The 12614-nt window shown below is 39.8% G+C and overlaps 1 long non-coding RNA gene across 1 annotated transcript; it reads left to right on the forward strand.

The window, feature by feature from the left end:
* The first annotated feature begins 1940 nt into the window (after nucleotides 1-1940).
* On the forward strand, nucleotides 1941-6819 carry LOC137538475 (uncharacterized). Its single transcript, XR_011024802.1, has 2 exons — nucleotides 1941-2413; nucleotides 2848-6819. It is a non-coding gene; the product is annotated as an uncharacterized lncRNA (long non-coding RNA).
* The last annotated feature ends 5795 nt before the right edge of the window (nucleotides 6820-12614 follow it).

Genomic DNA, 12614 nt, shown 5'->3' on the forward strand with positions numbered 1-12614 from the left:
GGGTGAAGAAATACGTTGACAGAGGCGCATTGCCACTATTGGACCTTTTTGAGCTTGCACTCCTTGCCTGATGAAGTGGGTTATACCTGCGAAACACGTTGCGGAGTGCCAAAATAAATTGTTATTTGCGATTTGAACAATCTCGATTGTCCATCATTTCAGGAGGTAAGTCCACCTGTACTCCTCCTTTTTAGTTGTTTTTAGATCATTTTAACCTGCCTGGCGCCTCTGTCCAAATTTGCACAGTATATAGTCCACCTTGGGTGGGGGGGCCTGTCTCCTTCTTTCTATCTACAGAGAGCGACTTCCTAAACCTGAGTGGGGTCAGGTTCTAATACTCCCCACCTGCATTTCAAGTGGTTGCCTATGTGGTAACCCGTGTTTGTGAGTATATCCACATCTGTTAATTATTTCGCCAACAATTGTTAGACTTACTGCACTATATTGGGCTCTCGGTTTTTCTTTTTGTTTCAAGAGAATATGGAATCTTTCTCTGTCAGTCCGTCACCATCTTTAGATGTGTTGACTGAGCCTGAAGGAGGATCAACACAGACATAAAATGGTTGCCCTTACTATCTGAAGACATTTAAGGTAGCCATACATCAAGCAATTCTGAAACAAAACAATCAACTTTATTTGGGAATCGACTTCAGTATAGTCGATCGAAAGTCTATTGACTAGTGACCCACACACTACAAGAGATTCCTATGTGATTCACCTTCACTAATCGATCTGAGCAATGTTGTGTCTCCATGCTCTGAATTCAAACTCGATCAAATGATATGTGAACAGTAGCCGATTCCTGTTTATCGAGTAAGCTGATCAATTTGACATATCAGCCACTTTTCATCGATTGAGAATTCTGGTACGCACTCTATTCTCGCTTTGATAAAATGATTGAATCGAATGGTCGATCGTACTGCAAAATCGCTAGATGTATGGGCACCTTAACTTAACACAATCAACGTATTTTCAGAACTATTATGCAGCAGAAATGTGATTCCACCTACCAGATCTGTCACTGCAGTGGCAGAAAATACGCAGTGCAGCATTTCTAGATCCTTCTTACAAGGGTGTTGCCACAGAAGTTCAGAACAAAGTATCAGCAGTTCAGCACAGACTGCAGCAATTTCATGTGCTTGAAAGTATCACATTTTCTCCTGTAGTTTCTATGAATGTATCTTATTTATTTAACAAGGATAGATATTGTCATTCCGTTTTGTTATAGTTGTACCATATTGGAGTTACATTGTGCTTGTCTTATTTCACTACATAATAAAAGCAGTATTATTATTATTATTATTATATTTATAAGGCGCATATATAGTAGTATTGCTGCATATATAGTAAGTAGAGCATGTAATCGGCCAGTGTCTGCCTGCCTACACCACAGATTACCTGGTCTATTAACCCTTACACATAGTATTATTATACAAGGTTACAGCAGTATGAATCGAACTAGTGCACTGTCCAGCTCAATCCTCTTCCCATCCCGTTCTGCGTTATTGTTATCCTCTATTTGAAATATACATATCATTATACAGGACATTTTATTATATTTGTATAAAAGAAGGCTAATAATGGAAAAAAATATACTTTATAAATGTTAATAATTAACGCTGCATATCCTCCACATTGCCAGGGAAGTATTTACAGCTTATGAATTAACCATTAACTTTAGAATTCTAGAATGTACTGGAACATCTCCACCCCGCCCTGTTAGTTAACGAAAAACAATTCAGAGCCGGTTTAAACCGGTTTTCTGCAGCAAATATCAATCCGCGTGATTGTTTTTCTCTGACAGTCAAAGTTCCGTTTTTCTGAATAGAATCCATCCGCGGTCAAATTGCGATATTCCTCCGCCGAACTTAAAACTACAAGATAAAGAAATGCGCTGTGATTGTCTATTTCTGTCACTCTTCAGCATCGCATCACAAAGATACAACACCCTTCTCACTGCAAAGAATCCTGTTTTGTGCGTAAATGACCCTCAGATCTGCGTATAGTTATGCGCATGTGCAGAAGGACGGTTCTGGAAACTGGAATTTCCCCCTGCGTGTACCGTTTAGAAAAAGCGATATCGATCTCTTAGTTGAGTTAGGAGCATTACACTCGGATAAACAGTACATAGTAGACATCATTTTAGAATAATACACGAGTACAAATGTTTGATTGTGGCTTGTGTCAGGGACTACTTTTCAATGAGCTGTGCGGAAGGATAATTGCAGCAGAGAGGTGCTGATGTCCTGACCCTATAAAAGTAGACAGCGCGACAAGCACGTAGCATAAATTGCCTGTCTCTAGAAGAGAGGTGAAGAAGAAGAAGATGGGGAAGACAGAAGAGAAGAAGAGGGCGAGGCTGTTGCCGGGCAGGAGAGAGCAGAGACGCTGCCTAGCTGTCGGATGATCAGTGGTATGTATGCTCTGTCGGAGAGTGGTGAGTAAATTGGGAACAGATCAGCCAGCCTAACGAAAAGATGCATTGTAAACTTAAAAAAAATTAATAATCTATGAAATTCTCAATTATAACTTAAAACCTCTGGTCATGGTAATGATTAAAAAGTGTATCTAGAATTAACTGGTGGGGAAAAAAAAACAAAACAAACGATAGGTTTTACATCTTAAAGAGACAAGTTCTAAAGTGACTTGAAATCTTTGTATCTAGGAATAAAACTTCAGAGGGGGTCAACCTGAATTAAAAAGGCAATGGTTAAAGATGTTTTCAGATGCTTACTAACTGATGACATGTAAAACAACATTTATGTACTGTATAGCTATTAAGATGATCTTTATTTGAAAGTGGACAAGCTGGGGCACTTACATTTATGATCATTTTATGATTCTTAGGGGATGTACTCAAGGATGGGCTATCCTGGAAGTCTGTGCTGAATATTGCTGAACCTAGGAAATTGGTGTCCAGAGTCGTGCATTCCGTGCCATAACTGAGGAGCTAAGATAAGCAGGTGTATTCTGTTGCTGTTTGCTTTATTGTGCATTCAGGCAGAATAGGGTTTTAGCCATGCTGTGATATAGAAGGAAGGATGTTCCAGGCAATCACTGCAGGCTCTTAACTCTATGCGCTGTAAAAAGAGTGCACTAGGTGGCAGTGTGTGAGTGGATGTTCAACCTGGTGGGTGGGAGGGGGTGAATTGAGCCTCTCTCCGATTTTTATTTTCCAGGTCTAATATATGAAGCATTGAACTGAATATGCTCCATCATCTTGCGTTTAAAAAGTCAAGGTCCATTTTAAGGCGGTATACAGACATCTGGCATGGGTATCTTTAACTTCTTAATATGTGGCTAAAGTTTAAATTAATATGGGGTAGTTGGGCTTAAGTAAAGCTTAGCCTGCAGTAGGGATGGGTTATACAATGACATTCTTTCCTTAAGGCTATGTTCACAGTGTGTGATGCGGTCCCTGTAACAGCAGGAACGCAACAGATTGGGAAAGTTGCACCACACATTACCCGATCGTTGGAATAGTATGTTTACTTGTTAACGTGTGTGTTATGTGGTGCTGCACAGTGAACATTGTATTTGTGTTGCTGTGCTGCATTAGACTGGCTGTTAAGCCACAATGGACCACTGTGAACGTAGCCTAATGGATTTTATTAAGAAATTCTAGTTGTGATGAGAATAAGGGAAGGTGAAATGTATTGCAGCATCTTAAAGGTGGCCGCTAATCTACCCAACAGCTCCTCTTTGGCTGAATAACATCCCTTTCAGAGGATTCCTCAAATTCAGAACTTTTATATCACAGCAGCTTTATTAGCTGCTGGAATATTTATGAATTATACATTTTATTTGACAAGTCCTGTGCAACGATCAGGTTCTATCAATAACAATTCTGTATCCTGTGAAAGTGCATTTTCAGCTCATCATTAGTTAGAAAGACTTGCTCCATATTTTCCTATTCCTCTAACTACAGTTTGTGGTTTAAGTCAAGATGACAAAGCTGGGGGGCTTGGACAAAAAATATAAACTTGCTAGAAAGTGATTTTGTTGCTCCCTCTATCCATATTAAAAGATATTGTTGCAAGTATTATATCACTTATACTGAAGGATCACTTTGCCCCAGTCCTTTCAAAGCTGTAATGCTAGTTCTTTACCTCCCCACCACTGCTTTTAAATGATGCTGCATTGCGCCAAATCTGTGCATTTACTTTTTATTCTGGGCGCTCTGTGGGAGGAGCATTTGTCTCGAAAGTCCTTCCAGGGGCTGGATTCATAGCATAGTTGTGCATGGATCCAGCCCCTGGGACGTCACTTGTGGGTGTGGTATGATGCAATGTGTCATGGCTCCACCCACCTTCTAGAAGTCTTTTGTGCACAGTTCTACTTAAGCTCCCTGACATAGAGCAGTGGTGGGAGAGGTATACACCATTGCCTAAGATTACACTATGGGTGGAGGAGGATATAGTGCATAGGGGCTGGTTTTCTGCTTAAGGTGGAAACCACTTAAGTACCAGTGGTCTCTGCCTCCTAATGGACCAGAGACTGCTGGTACAGAAACGGCGGAATCCTGACAGATAACCATGAATTGCTGCACGTCTGGATTCTGGGCCACCGACAGCAGAGTTACTGTGAGCCGGTCAGGAGCCGCTTTCATTGGCTCCTAACCCTGTCTTTCAATGTAAGCCAATGGGAGTTGCTTACATTGAAAGACAGGGCCAGGAGCCAATGAAATCTGCTCCTGACCCGCTCACAGGGCTCTGCCGTCATAGAGACAGGCAGAGCGAATGAGCTGTGGCAAGAGACGACAGGCATTAAGCGGTGGCAGTGACGGAAACGGCGGATGTGCGCAGCAGTGGCTAATTGGAATCTATGCCCTGTCAGCAAAGTGACCACTAAAACTGGGCGTAGATTTGAAAACTGGTCCTAAAGTAGTTAAGAACCCCAACAACCTGAAAAAGTGGGGAGGAATGGCAATTCTCTCAGTGGTGGCAAGGACAGCAAGAAACTCTTTGCTTTTCTTGTAATATTATATATTCCTAGAAGGGTACTGAATCTATTTCAGCCATATAAGATCATAAAAAAGGCAGTCTCTGTAGATTTCTGATAATTGTGGTATTCTGGGTAGTGTATAAAGCTGTATAGGTGGTGCATCTGTTATTTTAAAGGGGTGGGGGGAATTATAAATGGTTTATTTTTAGATTCTTTTCAGAAAACATTCCAAGTAGAAGCAGTTCGTGTGTACCTGCCAAGGACATCACTGGATCCTTCCCTGATGCTTCCCCTAGCCTGAGATGTACGACTGAGCCTAGTGTCCCTCCCTTGCCGGCCAGAGATGTTCCTATATATGCCTGTTGTATTCTGCATTCCAGAGTCCCAATACACCTGTCCTCTCAGTGGAAGGACTTCTTGGTTCCTGCTGATCAACACCTCCACTAGCCCTGGGTTGGGCCCCTATTAAGATGCTCCTCTAGTATGGTCCCTTTTTTGGCATAGAACTTGAAAGGCCCCAAATCTTATCTGAACACTACACTGTTTGCACTACGAAGATACTCAAGCCCTTAAGAACTTATATGATGCAAGCCAGGCCCATAATAAAAAATAAAAAACTTTCCTGATATAGGCCAATCCTAACATAAAGGCCAGAATTGCCTGGGATCCACAAAGAAAATTACTCAAGTAATTTGATATCTGCACGTATTCATTTATCTGTACTATATCACTACTGGCAATTGCCTGCTTTCATTCTGTTTATATAATCAGTAATGGTACCTTTAGTGTGTGCTTGAAGTGCTATGTCTGTAGCTTGTATATCTCTTTGCACTTTGTAGTCTTGTGCCAGAGTTTAATGTGATGTCAGACAGCTTTGCCTCTTAATTTTTAGGCCTGTAGAATGAGGCCACCTAGTGGTGTCTGTGTATTTATTTAATGACTCTTATTTTGTGTTCTGCTATACTGAACTAAATGTGAAGGTGCATTTGTTGAATAAGGTATCACAACATATAAAGAGCCTATATAAACACACTATCACACTAACAAATGTGCCAAGATACCAGGAATAATGGCTTCTCTGGCACCGTAACCAGTTTCACTCTGCTAAAGATTTCCAAGGAACAAGCTGGAACTTCTAAAACCTGCTGAATTCACAATACTCAATATAAACATGCCTTTAAATAATTTTAAAACATATAAATTGCATTATGCAAATTACCACACTGAGTTTAGTGAATATTTAGATTCAGCTGGTAACTCTGTACATACAGATCATGACCAAAACATAAGGATACAGTATATACCTTCATCAAGCATTACAGATCATGACCAAAACATTAGGATACCGTATATACCTTCTTCATCAAGCATGGCTACTTGTGGAGGATGGCTGTGTGCTTTGATTCTACTGCATACTATTAAAAACCTTCTCCAAGGAAACCATCAATAGTGCTAAAAACACGATAAGCAAAACCTTAAAACAGCATTATTAAACCATTCATTGATCTTCAGCTTAAACTGATTCTATGGCTAAAGTGTCCTGAATGTTAAACCCATTGCTGCTAATGGAAAGATAGGCACACTGAATTAACTAATAGCCAATATCTAACATTCCATTTCAATGGATAATTCTAACTAAAAAAATGCTGTACATATAGCCGCGATGCTATCCCCTTCCTTTGTTCGGCAGATTTCTGCTTTGCCTGCTACTTCACATAAAGCGTCAGTCTAAATGGTAGACATGTTAAACTGTCCTTAAACCTGAATGGAGTTGAAAGAAACAAAATGTAAATCTTAAAATGGACTTGACAAAAATGTAATACTTGACCTTTTGATTTCCCACATTCAAATAAAAAAAACACTACTTCATTGAAACTCTGCCTAATGCGAATCCTTATAATAACCATTTAACCTGTTACTTTCAGTTGGAATGAGCTTTGGTAAGTGACACATTACATAATAAGCCACGTCAGTGACAACTGTCATTTAACTGGAGGAATGCTGGGTAACTGGAGGATTACTGGGTATCACTCGTGAAGCATAGAAGAAATGGCCTCAGCTACTCTAGGAAAACAAAGGAAAATATCAAGGCTAAAATTCCATGCACAGCCTTTATAAACTTCATTGAAGGGTTTCTGCATATAAATAAGGTCTCTGCATTGGTGTTTATATTAAACATGCTTAAACACATCTAAAGACCAGTTGTATTGGAGTGATGCATTATGGGTATTTTTAAACAAAAATCATCATAAGAACAAGGTAAAGAGTTGGTACTTCAGAGAAAACCGGAGTGGTAAAACCTAGTCTGCATTGAATTACAGCAGGTTTAGTTTGCAACCTTCACAATCCTAATTAACAGTTGTGCTAATGTATTTGTACCTGTTTCTGTAGCAAATATCAATAAAGGTAAGACCTTGTGCTTTCAAAAATAAATCTTTCTGTGGGTGTGTTCAGTCTTGTTCAGTGGTTTTATGACCTAGGTGAGGGTTGCAAACTCTGCCTAATAGTACATAATTGTGAGAAACATTGGATCAGGCAATTTCTTGTCATTTTCATCCCTGGAAAAAAATAAAGACTAGTCTCTAATAACTCTTAAACTGTATTTCTATATAGGAGTAAAGTTGAATTGAGGGCTTGAAAATAGAGGGTTATGGCTGAAAGACTGGTAATAAAAAAATTATAGCAGTGTCACACAGTTCACTTAACAGTACTGAGCTGTATACTTTTGAACAATGGACATAAAGATACTTTCTTTTAGTGCTTACTTTGACTTCTTCACAGTCCTGTGTTGTCTGCCTTTAACTAGAATACTGCATCTTAAAACCTTGGCATAGAATTTCAAAAGATTAGATACTCAAACTGGCAATCTAGGGGTAGAAGAAAACTATTGGCCTGATGTACTGCTTTTTTAAATTTGAACTATGTGCAGTGGTCTTGGTGGTTACAGCTATTGATTCTATATTAAATTATTAAAGGAAAAATTGTTGTCGGTGTGGCTCTATATTGCATAGATTGATGTATTACTGGAGATCTTTCTGGAGATTATAATTGGAATATAAGTGTCATTTAGCCATTCAGTGGAGTTGTCCAGGTTTAAAAAAAAAAAAAACAGCTTAGCAGCTACTTATTCCTGCAGCAAGGAGGAGATGGATGCAGTTGCTTAGTAACTGTACAGTTTCTGAGCATGTAGACAATCCACTTGACTTGCTGGTAATTTTAGAATGTCTGAAGATGGCTGCAGATTTTAATGGAAAGGTGAATAACAAATGACCAAGGTACACTTGTGCAGCCTTGAATGTCAACTTGCCATAAGTGTTTTTAGCAAATCAAAATAAGCTGGTGTGGCCATTTTCGACCTTTCATGCATTTTATGTACAGTTCCAATGTATTAACAAGCGTATAGTTAAATTGTATGTTTGTGAAAGCCGAGTCTTGCCGGTTTTCTTGGTGACTGCTTATTTTTAAGGTAGGATTAGACAAGGAATAATTCTTGTATTGCTTTAATATCTGTTTTTACTAGAACTGTCAGATGTTCTTGAGGTGAGTGGTTCATTTTTAATCTCTGTATCTGCCTATTGTGGTATCGTGAATACAGTTTAGTGAAGGCAATTTCTGGAAAATAACCCAATAAAGCTTTTTTCTCATTAAAAGTAATCAAAATGTGTATCTGCCTGGATCTTTTATACCAAGTCTAATGCTGGAAATACACAATGCTATTTTTCAGCAGATTTACTTTCCGATCGATTTTTCAATCGTTTCTCTGATTTCCATTCACTTCTATGAGAAACTGATAGGAAAAACTATTGAAAATCAGATCTGACCTGACATTATCTAACCAGCTATCTGCCCCAAAAAAAAATCTCTTGGTGTATTCCCAGAATACATTTTTTTTATTTATTTATTTTCTTTCCCATCTGTTCTTGATGGTAATTCTAGAGTAATGGGTAAACCATGTGTCAAACTGAAGCTAACTTGTCAGTTGCCATCTATCGAAACCAAATATTCCAGCTGTGATTTATAAAGAAATCTAGGGAAAAGCCTCAAACAATTCAGTTGTACACAGGACTGTGGATTCAGGGTCATTTTAGGTACTTGGAGACAGTGTTTTTTTTTTTTTTTTTTTTTTTTTTTTTAGTTCAGTATAATAAGGGTCAGAACTGCTTTTTAATTTTGTTTCCTATTTTCTCCATCTGTAGGAATTTTTATTTCTAAAGACAAAGTGTAGAAATCTGCATGCCTGCTATTTGAGACCTGGGGAAGCATTAGAATGTTTTTGCTGTACTTTATTTTGTGTTCCTGATACGAACCTTTTCACACTAAATCCTTGCTGGCATTGGCAATGTTATTTAATGACAACTTAAAGCGAAATGGGCAATGCAATTCCTTTAAACCTCAGAGGGCCTGATTCAATTCACTTTTTTCATAGATATTTCCCCTTATCAATAAAATGCCTTTTAAAGCCTCGAGCAAGAAAATACTCTGAATAACTTTTGCAGTAGTTGTTCATCTGCTTTTTGGTACTTTTTTTTTTTCCCCCAAGTGCAGAGTGCTGAAAAGTTATTTTTAAACCAGATACAAAAATATCCAGTGAATTGGATAGGGCCCATTGTAACTTAATACAGAATCATGTGAGTTATTTACCCGCTCAATCACTGATTCTATGTTAAATTACATTGAGGATTAAATTAACTATATTGAGAGTTTCTGCAGGACATCTTTTTGTCTCCCCATCCTCCCTCTAGATAGAAAAGGTGGTCACTGTGGGGATACCATGGTCACTTGTATGACAAGGAGAGACCAGGAGTCAAATGGTGCATTATTGTGGGGTATTAGATGTTAGAGTGTACTACAAGAGTATTTATACTGGAACTGGATGGTCACACTCCTGGTTGGTCCTTCTTGGTTGTAGATAACACCACACCTGGAAGGTGAACACCTCCAAAGGAGATGTAATGTATAGTGCCCAAGGGGGGTGGGAGTGCCCAAACATAGGTAGTGTGATGAAAAAATAGGGGGGAGGGAAGTCTCTTTACCACTCCAGATTGAAGAACCCAAACCACAGAGTTAATGTAAAAAGATTAAATTATTTATTCAGCACGATTAAAAGGACGCGTTTCACGGTTCTCAGCCCGCTTCTTCAGGTCAATACAAGTGCCTTTAAAATATGGTCACAAGCAAAGACACTTTCCTCCCCTTATTATTAATTTTTGTTTCATCACATTACCTATCTTTGGACGCCTCAACCCCCCACCCCAGTACAGGTAGTTCTAAACCTGAATCTGTTCTTATGTCGGAACACTGCTATCTCTTTCCCCTGTACCTCTTCTGTGCCTCCAGTGTCCCCCTATGTGTCACATCTGCCCTTTGTACCTGCTTATACAAGTTTAAAAGCCATTTTTTTTTTTTTTTTTGAATTTTCAAAATCGGTTTTCTCAAACTACAAGTCCAATTTGAAATTATTTTTTTTTACTTGTTCCTATGGAAACACAGAATCCATGCCGTTCGTATTGGCGGGTCATTCGTAAGTCAGGGACTAGACAGTCCCCGACTATTCTCTCTAGATAGCCGTGTGTAAGGTGCCCCCACTTCACTGATACTATAATTAGATCATCTTTTGAGTTCTACCCCTCCCTGATAGCAGTATTAGGTTATCCTTTTCCTATCTCCCCACTCCTTACCCTACATACATAGCAGTGCAAGCGTCCCGACTGCGCACACACACACCCTTTTCAACACTGTAATTCCTGTAGTGGGGCTTTTAAAACCATTTTAAGAGCACGGTGTATGTAAGAATGTAAGTTGATAGGGATGTGCATTGGACTTGCATTGACAATAGTAGTGTCACTGGCTATGTCATTTATCTAAATCCAGGAAAGATAGGTGGAAAAAAATAGTTTCAGAATGCTCCAAAATGAAATGCAAATGCCTTCCTTTTAATTTTGGTGTCCTGATCATTATCTCAGGAAGTCGCCCCTTTCCATAAATACCAGCAGTCTAGATCTCTGGAACTACCATTTTTTTTTTGTTTTGACAAGTAGTTTATTGTGAAGTTATTATGAAGAAGTATTTATTATGCTCTCATTGTCCAGGGTTGTGACCGCTTCATTTCAAAGAGTAAAAACACAAGTGAAATTCAGATTGAAAATGCTGTTTATTTAAACAAGCCAATACATTTCTTAACCTTTTCGGGACCGGCCACCTACCCCCCCTTAAGGACCAGGCATTTTGCGCGGGAAGGGGGTGCGCGCGTTTGGGGGGGTCAGGCGGCCGGATCCCGTCTGTGGCTGCCTCGATTTGTGTCCCCCCATGGTGGCCTGGGCCCCCCCTTCTGCCAGCAGCCTTCACTTACCTTCCAGGCTCCAGCGATGAGCCGCACGGGACCCTCTTCTCCAGCCGGCATCTCCGTTCTGTCTGACAATCAGTTCCGGGTCGCGGCTTGATGACGTCATCAAGCCGGGACCCGGCACTGACGTCGGACGGAGCGGAGATGCTGTCAAACTGATCACTACGATCCGACGGCGATCGTAGTGATTATGTGATCAGCAGCCATACGCGTTGGCTGCTGATCACTCGGGGGAGATGTCGGCTGTCATATGACAGCTTAATCTCCCCCTCCGGGTGCGCACGATCGTGTCGGGAGCGGAAACTGCGGGCCGGCGTAGATCCTACGCCGCATCAGGCTAGAACAGCCACAAGTGTGGCGTAGGATCTCATAGAGGCGGTCCCGAAAAGGTTAAAGTGGATATCCAGCATATAAAACATAATAGACGGATCCCCCTCTCCTGTAATGTTATAAATACCGGCCAGGTCCTCACCTTGTGAATCAGTTCTCAGGCTCTGTGTCTGCAGACTCTTGGTGCATAGCCCCGCCCTCCACTGGAAACCACCATTTGTTTTCTGTACTCAAGATAAAGGTAACAATTGGCATTTTTCAGTAGGGTGTGGGGCAAAACTTTACAGGCAAAGATGATCCATCAAATATGTTTATATGGTGGATATCCAGTTAAGTGATGGTGAGATCTGTGTCTGAGGGAATAGTTGTGAATGCCTTCATTGATAATAAGGTTCTACTGTGAGTACAATGTTTATTTTAAACAATAGTGAATGAGGTACATGGGCACAGATCTGTAAAATGCAAAGGGTAGTTTAAAACTGAGGTGGCAACTCATCCTTTAACTGACACATATGAATTATAAAGGTCTTGTGACTAGTTAATAATGTTAAGGCACTGCTTATGTGTGAGTAGCCTCAGAAACTCTATAACTTAGATGTGCCAGTATTTAGGCTGATAAGTTGATACTTCCTGGTGTCCTAAGAGATGGATAGCTTTTTTGCCACATGACTTCACTGGTGATGTGAAGTGACTTCACTAAATAAGTCAAAAAATATGAAAACACATTTGCAGCTTTCACCTATACAGGAGTAAAGAAGTAACACCCATAATGCATCACTTCAGTATAGTGTGCGATTTCATGCATGCACTTGTCTGGCTTACAAGGGGTTAAAGAAGAAATAACAAAAAGCTTGGTGGATTTGTAGGATTCTAACTTAACTAGGTAATCTTGAGTGGTTTGATGTGCAGAAAAATGAACTTCCAACCAATTGGGTATAAGATTATTCTTGAAAAAATGTTTGCTAGAACTATGCATCCACTAGCTGAATAGCTTTGA

The sequence above is a fragment of the Hyperolius riggenbachi genome, chromosome 11, assembly GCF_040937935.1.
Source record: "Hyperolius riggenbachi isolate aHypRig1 chromosome 11, aHypRig1.pri, whole genome shotgun sequence".
In the NCBI taxonomy this organism is placed as follows: domain Eukaryota; kingdom Metazoa; phylum Chordata; class Amphibia; order Anura; family Hyperoliidae; genus Hyperolius; species Hyperolius riggenbachi.